The sequence below is a fragment of the Scylla paramamosain genome, chromosome 14, assembly GCF_035594125.1.
Source record: "Scylla paramamosain isolate STU-SP2022 chromosome 14, ASM3559412v1, whole genome shotgun sequence".
Lineage (NCBI taxonomy): Eukaryota > Metazoa > Arthropoda > Malacostraca > Decapoda > Portunidae > Scylla > Scylla paramamosain.
This window is the reverse complement of record NC_087164.1, coordinates 17,089,923-17,094,350: the sequence shown is the minus strand read 5'-3', so window position 1 is coordinate 17,094,350 and position 4,428 is coordinate 17,089,923. Positions and strand designations below refer to the sequence as shown.

The following is a 4,428-nucleotide window of genomic DNA, read 5'->3' as shown; positions in this document are numbered from 1 at the left end:
CTAATTGTCTCTTTTTCCTGTTTCATTTGTATTTTTCGGCCTCATGACTGTGAACAAACCATTTATCATCGTCAAAAAAGAAAAAGAAAAGCACTTTTGCCGTTGCCGAAAAAAAAAAAAAACATTTCAGCAGAGAAGAGTCCGATAATGAGATTAAATTACTTTCCGCAGTCGTTGGTGATGTCTGGTACAGTTTTAATGCCTTCTATCTTTGAAATCTTGTAGAATTTTCTCATTTTTATCTTTATTACAGATGCCATATGTCTCAGTTTCTCTTAATTATACACACACAATCATTCTTTTTGTCTTGAACGACCGTAAGTATCTTCCGGCTATGGTTATTACTTAACATGTTCTCTTACCATCAGATAGTCAAAATTTTATTTTTTCCTCCACTCATATTTTATAAAGAACTATCTCTCTTACATTTACCTCTTTTGTTTTAGAAAGTACTACATTTTTTCCACTATGGGTTCTTCAGGGAGAGGTTTGTTTGAAAACACGGGCCTTAGTCCTTTTCCTCCCTCCTTGCCACACACACGCTTTCATTTCTCCTCACACCGTCCTTTACCCTGCCCTACCTCACTCACAGACAAACCCCACCCGCCTAACTTTGCTCTGTTGATTAGTTACGGTACTTGAATGGGAAGTCTCGCTTGCATTCCTGACCTGACGTACCTCTGAATTAGTTTCCTCGACGGTAGCTAAGAAACACCTTCCGTGCAGTAAACCACTAAAAAAATCAGGACTTTTGTGATGTTTAGGAATGTTTTATGTCTTCTTGGGCAGGGTAAGAAAGACGAGAGGGAGAAACAGAAGCGGTTCAATATTTATCTTGTAGGACAAACGTCGATAATGTTTCCATACAAATCACTGTAAGATGTCTGATGTTACTCAAGACTGTAGCATTATTAAAACAGATGCTAGTGAAAATAACAGTTTTCAAGAATATTCATGCAATTCTGGTGATAGGGCTTAAGGGATTCTACATCATGAATAATAAAAACACCTGAAAACTTGATTTATTATATCTACCCTTTTGAAAATAGCCCTGATAGGAGAACAAATTGTTTATTGATACAGCCCTCTGCATGACACGAGTTAATAAATAGAAACGAACAACACTGAAATTTAGTTTGCAAGTCAGAGAAACCAACATAAACTTGCAGATAAACAGTAATAATAGAAAAATAAGGCATACTAGCGAAATCATAAATAACCTGGAGTTGAGAAATGAAGAGAGATGAATATAAGAAGCCGCCTACAGGTTGAAAAAAAGTGATGTTATGAAGTAAAAAACACGATGATGGACATGATTCTTATTTCCTTTCTTTTTAAATTTGAATGTAGTTTGTCCTACGGCGATCCTGGGAAGCACCACGTGTTTCAGGAGGTTGAGGACTGTTGGAAAGGGAATAGGGAAAGATAACGAAAGAATGGAAGGCAAGGAAGGGAAGAGGGAAAGGGAAATGAACAAAAGGAAGGATGGAAAGGGAATACAGAGGTTCGGAAAGGGAATGAGAGAGAGAGAGAGAGAGAGAGAGAGAGAGAGAGAGAGAGAGAGAGAGAGAGAGAGAGAGAGAGAGAGAGAGAGAGAGAGAGAGAGAGAGAGAGATAAAAGACTCTCTCTCTCTCTCTCTCTCTCTCTCTCTCTCTCTCTCTCTCTCTCTCTCTCTCTCTCTCTCTCTCTCTCTCTCTCTCTCTCTCTCTCTCTCCCTCACTTCCTCCTCCCTTCCCTTCTCTGCGGCAGCTGCCGTCTCCACTTATGCCCCCGCACTCCCCAGACGTGTATATCCTTATCTGCGTCCATTAGGGTCCCGCTTATCACGAGTTATGATAGCGATTATGCGTGCCTCCAGGTGAGCTACTTGACAGCCAGGACGCCTCGGGCCACGGAGATACTGGGAGTGGTCAGGCGCAGGCTGAAGGAGGCGAGATCTTAGTGGCCTGTGTCTTGGGGAGGCGGCAGCACGGGCTGAGGTACCGGGGTTGGAGTGGGATTGGATGAAAGTCTAGTGAGGGTGGAGGTGGAGGTGAAGGTGGTGAGTCAATTTAAGCTGTCACACTCACTTCCGTTGTGCTTGATGTCTATTTTTTCCCTCAATTTTCTTCACTGTGCTTGGTGTTTTTTCCTGGAATGTCAGTAGAGGTGTCTCTCAGTTTAGCCCTTTGATTTCCTGACATTCTTACAAAAAACCCGATCCGTTACGAATAACAAACTAACCAGAGGACGTGAGACTAAGGAGAACCCAAATACAAAAGAAGTGAGACCAGCTGGCTCCTTTACAAATGAGTAAACACTATACGCAACTTCAGCATTAATCAAAGTTCGGACTTAAGTGCAAAAAAGATCCACGCCTTATGTTACTCTTTTCTCCCCTATACGTGACAGGACGAGCGCTCTTTTGCATGCGGCTAGTGTACAGATCCATTTAGCCGTCGGTAAGTGTGTCATGACCAGGGTGTGCAGGGCAGGGTTGTTTGAGCAGCGTGCTGTGTGATGGTTCCCACCTGGCGCTTTGATTGCAGGCTTGTTTGTGCGCCTGAATCTTAAATGGTGCAAGAATATCTCCTTTCTCTCTCTCTCTCTCTCTCTCTCTCTCTCTCTCTCTCTCTCTCTCTCTCTCTCTCTCTCTCTCTCTCTCTCTCTCTCTCTCTCTCTCTCTCTCAGAATCTTCTAATAGGGACGGTAACTACGCCAGCCAGGATGCAGCGTTTCGATGTAGTGACCCTGACAGCTAACATAATAGGAGAGAGAGAGAGAGAGAGAGAGAGAGAGAGAGAGAGAGAGAGAGAGAGAGAGAGAGAGAGAGAGAGAGAGAGAGAGAGAGAGAGAGAGAGAGAGAGAAACGACATGTCTATATCGTTACCCTCAACATTTACTTGCCATCTCGGAATATTAAATGGAGTTGATATGTACCGCAGAGGAGCAAGTGGGGAGAACAGGAGGGAGGAGGAGGAGGAGGAGGAGGAGGAGGAGGAGGAGGAGGAGAAGGAGAAGGAGGAGGAGGAGGAGGAGGAGGAAGAGAGGGGAGGGGGAAAGAGAAGCCGATAGACGCTGCTCAAGCTAAGTAAATGAAACTGAGTATGGCTAGATCATCTGTATAATATGGGCCCATACAAGGTGAATAATACACGAATATGAATTGAGAGAATCCTGAAGTATATACAGTCTTGGTTAGATGTCAAGTTATATGCTACACATTCACTGCCACTGAATTAAGCGTTTTCTCAATCTTGAATTCTCTGATCTGGTATTAATGTATGAGTTTTTAGTGTATGAGTATTAATGTATGAGTATTTTTAATGTACGAGTATTAATGTATGAGCTGAGTATGAGTGTTTGTAAGGAGAGTGTTGCAGATTTTACGAGACAGCAATACCACAAAAATTAGACTGTAAAGTTGTTCATTGTCATATACTGTCAAGTAATAAGATTAATATAGATCAGTTCATTATTATAAGTTGAGTATGAGTGTTTGTAAGAAGAGTGTTGCAGATTTTACGAGACAGAAGTACCACAAAAATTAGACTGTAAAGTTGTTCATTGTCATATACTGTCAGGTTAATACAGATCAGTTCATTTTTCCATGTATTAACTTTCATTCGATCTATAAACATAAAATTCACTGGATTTTGTGACAGTATTTCTTGGGGGTGACTGTACACACTACGAAGAAGTGATATGCATAATAAAGCCATCAAATAAATCCACATGACGAGATCCAGGAATAGATACAGATATACGATATACGATAAAAGAGCACCGTGAGGAATTCCTTATGTATAAACCTAATAGGCACCGATATACATAATAAAACTTCTTGCATCGATACAACGTGACCCAAGAAAAGATGAGACTTAATATTGGGTGATACGAGGCTCAGGTCCTGGCATTTTGTGACCTTGGAAGCTGAAGATGCAGGAAATCAAGTTATGTGTCTCATCTAGACGACGGCCTTGTTTTTGTGTTTCCTTTTGTGGCACTGCGTTGGAAATATGATGAAGCATTTCGTGAGTTTTTGGTGCCGGTGATGCTGAGAAATTTAGGTTTCTGTGAAGTAATGAAAAGAGGCGTTGAATCTGTGCCAGAAACAACAACAACAACAACAACAACAACAACAACAACAATCGTATCAGCGTAATAATGTAACGTGTATCATTCTTAAGAACAAACAAACCAAGAAACAAATGTGACGTTTTAATCCTTCATTAGACAATAGTCCATGAGAGAGAGAGAGAGAGAGAGAGAGAGAGAGAGAGAGAGAGAGAGAGAGAGAGAGAGAGAGAGAGAGAGAGAGAGAGAGAGAGAGAGAGAGAGAGTACAAAATACTTAGTGGCTTAATTCAAACAGATAAAACTAATACTTTTGTCACGAAGACCCAGCACCCAAGGGCGTAAATCTCTCTCTCTCTCTCTCTCTCTCTC

At 41.5% G+C, this 4,428-nt stretch overlaps 1 long non-coding RNA gene across 1 annotated transcript in view; it reads right to left on the bottom strand.

Moving 5' to 3' along the window:
• Positions 1–1,735: 1,735 nt before the first annotated feature.
• Positions 1,736–4,428, bottom strand: part of LOC135106953 (uncharacterized) — a 69,233-nt gene continuing 66,540 nt past the window's right edge. Inside the window, exon 3 of the long non-coding RNA XR_010271513.1 lies at positions 1,736–2,132. This is a non-coding gene — a long non-coding RNA (uncharacterized LOC135106953). The remainder of the gene's footprint in view (positions 2,133–4,428) is intronic.